The sequence below is a fragment of the Mytilus galloprovincialis genome, chromosome 2 (assembly GCF_965363235.1).
Source record: "Mytilus galloprovincialis chromosome 2, xbMytGall1.hap1.1, whole genome shotgun sequence".
In the NCBI taxonomy this organism is placed as follows: Eukaryota; Metazoa; Mollusca; class Bivalvia; order Mytilida; family Mytilidae; genus Mytilus; species Mytilus galloprovincialis.
The window spans coordinates 20,517,022-20,525,898 of record NC_134839.1 but is presented as its reverse complement, the minus strand read 5'-3'; the positions used below and the strand labels follow the sequence as shown (position 1 = coordinate 20,525,898).

At 33.0% G+C, this 8,877-nt stretch overlaps 1 long non-coding RNA gene across 1 annotated transcript; it reads left to right on the top strand.

Annotated features, from left to right (window-relative positions):
• Positions 1-2,953: 2,953 nt before the first annotated feature.
• Positions 2,954-4,182, top strand: LOC143063085 (uncharacterized). The gene is made up of 2 exons (XR_012974935.1): positions 2,954-3,121; positions 3,819-4,182. It is a non-coding gene; the product is annotated as an uncharacterized LOC143063085 (long non-coding RNA).
• The last annotated feature ends 4,695 nt before the right edge of the window (positions 4,183-8,877 follow it).

Genomic DNA, 8,877 nt, shown 5'->3' with positions numbered 1-8,877 from the left:
AAATTGTTCCACCCAGAGGATTTTTCCTACCAGTGTTGCCATTAAAATGCAATGGAAAACTTTTGTTTGGGTTGTGTCATACATGTATGAAAAACAACTTTACTGACGAATGTAAGCATACTGATGAGGAAAGAGCAATAGTCGGAACTTGGGTAACTGACGAAATAAAAAAAGCTGTATCAAAAGGATATTTAATAACAGAACTTTATGAAGTGTGGCATTTTGACGAAGTATCACAATACAATCCTGATACCAAAGAAGGTGGAATCTTCACAGAATACGTAAATACATTTTTGAAGATTAAACAAGAGGCAAGTGGTTGGCCCGAGTGGTGTTTGACAGACCAAGATAAACACACATATATAAAGAACTATTTCGAAAAAGAGGGAATCTGGCTGGAAGAGAAAAACATTAAAGAGAATCCAGGTTTACGACAACTTGCCAAATTGATATTAAATAGGTAAGTTATTTTTTTTCATCTTCTTACGAATTTGTAAACTTGAAGTCAGATATACATCAAAACTAAAAATAAATACAGATAACCATGTTTCAAATGTAAAAACATTTTAATGAATATTTGATAACATATTTTTTAAATATTAAATTTGTATTTTAATTCTTTTCTTTTTCAAGCTTCTGGGGTAAATTTGGACAACGTTTGAACCTGCCTAAGACGACATATGTTAAAGATGCAGCAACTTATTTTGACATACTGACGAGCGATGGACAGGAAGTAAAAGATGTTAGCTTTGTATCAGAAGAGATGGTTCGTCTTCAATGGATAAATAACGAACAATTTGTTGAAGAATCTGGAAAAACGAATGTAGTAATTGCTGCATACACTACGGCTCAAGCTCGACTACAGTTGTACAAATACATTGAAAACCTTGGTGACCGATCACTGTATTGTGACACTGATTCAATAATACTTTCTTCAAAACCAGGCGATTGGCGACCAATGACTGGAGATTATTTGGGTGATTTGACTGATGAGCTACCAAACAATAACATTGAAGTTTTTGTAAGTGGTGGGCCTAAGAACTATGCGTTTAAATTAATAAAACCTGACAAAGCTGGAAACCAAACATGCTGTAAAATTCGTGGCATCACATTGAACTATAAAAATTCACTAGAACTGAACTTTGAAATAGTAAAAGAGATGGTAAAAGGTAGAATGAAATCGGTAACAGTTACAGACGAGTACAAAATTCGTAGAAACGTCAAATCCATTGATATCATCTCATGTGTGGAGGAAAAGGACTATAGAATAGTTTTTGGTAAAAGAGTGCTCAAGGACAACTACACAACAGTTCCTTATGGAATGTGATGACTGTAGAATGTTCGTTTTAATATAATAAAAATATATATATTTGCTTGTGTTTTATAAATAAGCCAAAAATGAAAACTATACAGAAACGGTAAAAAGGAAGAAAAACAGTACAACAAAATAACACAAAGCATCCAACTTATTGTTGCCTGATTATTTAATGACAATTTTTTATTCATATCCATCAATATCAAATTGATAATAATTATCTTACGGTAAACAGACCCAAAGGTCGAGTGAATGTAATAATCAGGTTAATTACTCATATAAAACATATGTACATGTTGCACCATTTTTGCTAGTTAGCGTTTGCAACACTGATTTGCTTTTTTTTTTGCCGCTACAGTTGCAAATCATACTTTATTACATAGCACTATTGCGTACATCTCATTATCATGTCTTTATTAGCTACAGAATGCACATATATTACAAATAAATCCTATTAAAAAAACATAGTATTACATAAAACTTATAATATGCATTATTATGCAATAAGTCAATTATCAATATTACGCAATTAATGCAATATGCATTATTACACAATAAGTAATTAGCAATATGTATTATTACACAATAATAGTAATATGCATTATTACGTAATCTAAAAAGAAAAGGAAAAAAAAAAACGCGGGAAAAAGTGGTCTATACGTATGAGGTTGACTACTTTATTATGCAATAAGTCAATTATCAATATTACGCAATTAATGCAATATGCATTATTACACAATAAGTAATTAGAAAATATGTATTATTACACAATAATAGTAATATGCATTATTACGTAATCTAAAAAGAAAAGGAAAAAAAAACGCGGGAAAAAGTGGTCTATACGTATGAGGTTGACTACTAGAAATGTTCACTCTACTACTGTACACTAGTCGCTCACATTGGTCACCATCTGTTTGTTTCAGTCCTTTAACAAATTGTCAATGGTGCTTATTTATAATTATCTGTTGTGTTGTGTTGTTTCAGTTTTACATGTCCTCATTCTGTGATCACTATTTCACCTCTCCTGTTTTGAAAAAAATGTTTATGCTAATATTTTCTGCCATAAATTGAAAAGGCACAGATGCTATGACTAAACAGAAATGTGAGGTATATGTCAATGAGACAACAACCTAACGACAAAAGTATTCTTTGCACATCCATTAATGTTTTAAGAATTCTTGTGGAGGTCAAAAGCACATAACGTGTACTTATATATTCATGACCTGGTACATGTATGTACCTATTGATGCATTCCGTCCTAGACATATGTTGTGTGAAGAGACCAAGCAGTTTATATGCTTTGAAAAAATCTGATATTAAAATGAATTCCTGTAAAACAAATTCCGGGAATGAGACTATTTTATTTAAAACAGATGAGATATTAGTGGTAAAGGTGAAATCAAAGGTTTAAACAGAAGCAGGAGATGTCAAGGGGCAATACAAAAAGTACAAGGTCGTGTAACACAGAGGAAAAAATAACAAATGAAAAGAAAATAACTGCACCGAAAATTACATTGAACAACATAAACCCACAACAGATCAGATAAAACTTGTGCACAATTTTAAATCTTTCTAATTTCAAACTCAAGTTTCACTACCCGATAGGAAAGAGTAAAGATAAGAATGTTGTAGCAGTGCGTGAACCAGTGACAAAATATTATCGCCCCTGTAAACAGTGGGCTCTTCTGACTAGAGGTAATCGGTAAAGAACAGCGGAAAATGGTGTACATTGTTTACGAGCTTGAAATGAGCTAACACAGACGAACTGAGACGTGTCAACGTAATGTGAATATGATAATGCACCAGGTAAATTATTAATTGTTAAGTTTATCACATCATCGTATCTTCATATGATAGGTAAATAAGTGAATTTTCGATTTTAAGTGTCGTCAGGGTTCAAACCTGGAATCATGCCAACCTTTCATTATTTTTTTTTAATACTAACCTATAGTCGGAACATCTTGATTTTCTCCCAATTTGTAAAGTTAATTATGCTGCTTGACATATATTTTTTTTGGGAAAAAAAAATTGATATGCAGTCAAATGTGGCAGTTATTAATATTTGTTGCTATGTGAAATAACGGGAAGTAAATTAAAGTAAAAGAAGGCGCGCTTTTTCAAATAGTAAACAATTTAATTAGATGCATAGTATTTTGTCAAATGATAAAGAATATCGTAGAAACTTGCTAGAAATTCATCTAATTTATAAAAGATATACAACATGACATACTGAAATCTGAAAAGGGGTAAAACCACCATACCTTGAACAAATTCAGTTAAAAAAAGGGGGGGGTGGTAAAATGCTACGAAATTTAGATTTTATTTATTTTTTGTCGACAGCCAAAAGATGATTTGACATGTAACTAACTACTTTTTCAATTTCATTGTAAAGTAAAATTGGCTTTTTTGGGGTCTCTGTTTATTGTGGTCTGATGTTTTCAGGTTCTTTGGATTGCCAAATAATATTATAATCATCTAATTGAATGTTCAAATTATTTTGCAGCGATGGTGTGTATGGAAGGAAGACTGTCATAAAACCCAACAGTTCCGGATGGCCCTTTAAATAATTGCTTAACATCAATAGCGATGTAAGATTCAAGTGTTTGATTTAGCACAAGTTTAGCCAGGTTTTCATTGTAATTGTGGCAGAAAAACCACTAGACAGTGTCATGCATTGGAAGGATATCAAACGGATATTTTATGGAATGATTCTCATACATATAAAATCATATGCATAGGAATGTGGAGCTAGTGTCTTTCATGCAGCAATTTTTAATTTCCAATATAAACTCTGAAAAGACAAGAGCATAGAAATGTATACCAATGAGAAACATTCTTTGTGAATAAAATCATTCCAAAACTTAAATGTGTCATTAGTGTTGCATTATTTATCAGTAGAGATAATCAGATTCCAGTAAGATTGTCCAACTGATGGTTTTTTTTTGTAATCGTTTTTTGTAAATCTTAGTTGTTTTGACAATCCGGGCTGTGCATGTTGCCCGGCTGACCCTTTCAGTGTGAGACAATATTTTGTTTATGATAAACAAAATCACTGATTCAAGACTGGAGCGGACCCCTTTTAGGCAGTTAGTGCGAATCCTTTAGGTTTAAACCATTACATGCAATACGGGGGGAGGGGGGAGATTTTTTTTTACCGAGTCAAACATTTTTCCTAATTATAATACATTGAGATTTAATATATACTTTGCTATATGTAGTGTGTATATTAAAGTATTGCCAACAAAATTCATCAAATTTGGGATCATAATATTGTTTAAGAAAAACCCTTACCCCCTGTACATCATAAAAGTTCATAATCTTCTGTAGCACACGTGCATGGTTAATTCGGATCACATATTTTCTATTCCGATGTTATAAGAATTCGAAGGTTCATATCATTTACAATATCATTCAAAAAATTTCTGGGATTTTTTTTTACTATCAACGTTGAACCTCGAGGTTACATTGTAGTAAAAAAAAAATCCAATAAAAACGTTGAATGTAAATGATATGCACCTTTAAATCTTATATTGTAGGACTCATGTTGTTCAAACATAATGTGTTGATCAATTATGTTATGATGATTTTGATAAACTTCACATTAGGTAATCTTTCACGTATATTGATTACATTATATCGAGTTGTCCCAACGATATACTTGTCGGTGTGCTCGATCATACGAATTTACCGACATTCATATAGACAAAATGACACAACTTTGAAAAATTCTTGTGACGAAACTACATTTCGGAACACGTTAAAAATTGGATACCCAGAAAGCTACATTATTAAGGTTTGATATATATTTTTTTCAAAAAAAAAAAAGAAAAATATGCAGTCAAATCTGGCAGTTTTTTACACACCCCTATGTTGAACAATAAGTTGTTCAATTAACAGCATGTTTGGCAATAAAAAAATCATATATTAACACATTTAGCTTTAACATATACTTTATTTATAGTGGTTGTATAAAAGTTATATAATGGTTTTGTGTTTTAAGAGATATTCATCCCTATGCATATCGAGTTTTATGCGTAAATTGTCTCCAGGGCCGTAACTACATTGAGGCAAATGAGGCAAATGCCTCATGTTAGAAATTTCAAAAAAAAAAAAAAAAAATGAAACAAAAGATTGTCTTAATATCAAATTGTTTTCACGGAAAGTGTCTAACAAGAAGCAAGTTCTCTTCATTATCTGGTGTCGTCCCTGCATGTTTTTCGTGATCCATGTTTCTTTTTTACTTTTAGTTTTCAGAGTTGATGGTCTATTGTTTGAACTTCTGTGTCCCGGGTTTGTTTTTTGCTTATTTATTGTCGTACTTTATGACAATAGTCTGAGTGTTGATTTTCATTTGTAAACGTGTGGTTTTGCAATGTTGCATGCCCACCGATGTCCAGATATTGTGCGAGAAAATGTTTTAAGAATATACAAGACACAGAAAAAAATGGTCGTTTCTGCATGGAGAATTGAATTTGATATCAAAGAATTCACAACTGGCTACTTTTGGTTGATAAAAATAGATAACTGACATGGTTTAAATGAAAGTAAGGTCACCAATTTTCCGGTATCAAATAATTTGACAAAAAGCAATAATGTATTGCCATATGACCATTTCCATTGATGGGTTAAACTTGTATTAAGTCATGTTCAGACCCTTTTACAGAAAATAAAGGAATATGGAGTAAATGTGCACGAAACCTTATCGCACACAAAGTCAATGAATAAAAAATACTAATGATCAATCATTTGGTCAAAGTTGCTGGAGGGTCTTCAACAATAAAAGAATCATTTATACCGTAAAACAGGGTCAAGTGTCCCTAGTGTCGACTTAAGCAGTACTAGTATTTAAAGCATAATACTGCACTGTCACTATATTTCAATCTAAAATTGAGAAAGGAAATGGTGAATATGTCAAAGCGACAACCACCCGACCATAGAGCAAACAACAGCCGAAGGCAACCAATGGGTCTTCAATGTAGCGAGAATTCCCGCACCTAGTCATAAAAATATCACCAAAGTCTAATCACAATACAAGACTAAAACAGACAGACAGATCCGGTATTGATGATTATGAGAATTACGAATTTTGCTTTGTCCTACATATCGGTCTTTTAATGTTGACCATAAAACCTTAAAGTCTTAAAATACAACAAATCTATGTTTTTGCTTTCAGACCAGAATATTGTCGAAAAAAAGCTAAACAAAAAAAAATTGCAATTCAATGTCAGAAAGAGTCTGAGCCGAAACGCTCAGAATGCACGTTTTTGCGTTAGTTTTCTCAGAGCTTCTGGGGGCCTTGAGCGGCCCCCAGTCCCCTCGCCAAAATGTTTTCGCCTCGTTCCGCTCGGCGATATATTTTGCCTCACTATTTGAAGAGGCTAGTTACGGCCCTGGTCTCTCCTGTTCTTAGACCTTTTCTATCTCTTTCATGAGAAGAGTGACTTTTCTATTGTTCTAGTGTCACTGGAAATCCCACTGGTAGTACTCCGGTGATCTATGAAACAAAACATAAACATTCTACAGTTCAGCAGAGCATTTTACTGTACTTATGATACAAATTGTTTTTAATCAGAGTCTGTGATATTAAGTCTTAAAAAAACTACAAATAATGACAGATTCATATTCAATATTTCATGGCAGCAAAAATAGTGATTTCGACAACACTATAATGTACGTTCATTCAGGAAATTTATGCAAAGGTTCCATAAATAATTTTATTCTAGGTCAATCGACAATTAACCATAATAATTAAATTAAAACAGATATAAAATCAGTTTCTCACGAGACAAAATTCTACTGGCTACATATTTTTCATATATGAAAAGTTGCATCATTTCCTTTTTTGACATGTTAAATGACTTTTTTTGTTTTCCTGATTGAATACTTTAGTATTGCCCAGTGCTTCTGTTAAAATAAAGTTCTGGTCATGGTTAAAATAATATGTCAGAATTTGTTTAGTTTTAAAGACAACTACCAAGTAATAATCCATTTAGAACTTCACCTCCGGCAAAATTCAGGTGATCGGAGGGCAATAAATTGCGTAATCGCACACCTGTGAATCAACTGTCACAACTCTAAGGAGCTAATTACCGGAGAACCGGACACACATAATTTCACTGTTTGTAAGGAACAAACTATTTATTGTAACACAGAAATGTGGTACAGAAAAGTTTCTTAAATAACTTGATTATTACCAGATTTGAATTTTTAAATTATAAAATGCAGAAAAAAATATTTTTCTCAATAAATACTTAAATATAAATATAACATTCAAGATTTTTTTAGAAAAAAATTATAGTATGATCTGATATCATTTTCCCATTGCTTTTCTTGATTATCTATCGAGGTTATTCATCCCCGACTTGATTACATGTTCTAATATTTATCGACGAGAATCTCATCCTGGGCCGCGATCTTTAATGGGATTTCACGGAGTTGCCAATCTCTGTGTATATATGTCTCTGGTTGCATTTCATAGAAAATGTGGATTTTGTTGCAAATTGAGCCAATATTTTTACAGAAAATCATTCAGTTATCTACAGACTTTATTACAGATTTCCCGTTTTATTACGTTTTTTAAAAACATAGATTACTCACTTGGGAAAGTTTCCCCATGTTTTGTTGAAAAAAAAAACCTTGACGGTGTGCTTGAATATGAGCCCATACTAGTATTTGTTCATATTTGACTAATTTCTTCCGTGACTTTTGAATTTTTAAACTTGTGTAATGGATCGAGTCATTCAGGGGCGGATCCAGCCATTTAAAAAAGGGGGGTTCTCAACCCAGGACAAAGAGGGGGGATTCCAACTATATGCCCCCATTCAAATGCATTGATCGTCCAAAAAGGGGGGGGGTTCCAACCCCCGGAACCCTCCCCTGGATCCGCCACTGTCATTGCTGGCATTACATGCAGTAAAATTGTTATTATAATTGTTCAACAGGAAATGCTTTTATTACAGGATTCCAGTATTTTTTAGAACAACAAAATGGTACATAATATTGTACGCAAATCTTCATTACCAGTAAATTCTTGGATCGTACGGCGGTCAGTTCAAGCCCATTTTCATTAGTTAGATTTCACAAATTGTTGTACCATGTAGAGTGTGGGCAGGACCTTTTACGGGACGTCGGGATCGGGTGTTTTTAAGCTCGGAATTGATCCTTTCGGGATTTGGGAATTTCATGTTTTTACGGCTGGGATTTCGGGGTCATGATCCCTCGGAAACCCCCTTCTATGCAGTAAATAAGAAAACATCTATATTATACAGATCATTAAATGGTATGTTTTATAAAAAAAAAAAAGAATGTAGTTGAAAAACTGTCAAAATAGGTGTACCGACGGTCCCTCACTACATTCTCTAATGTTTGTGGAAAGAAATGATGTAACAGAATATTTTTTCAATTGGTAAAAAAATAATATTAGACTCTATTAAGGAACTTCTATATTTCAAAACGAGAGACATTAAGCTGTTTAACATGCAGTTATAGGTAAGGATCGGCAAGCCAATCATTGAGAATCGAGAATTTCCGAGACAGTTTGGCGAACGCTCCCGACGGTGCGC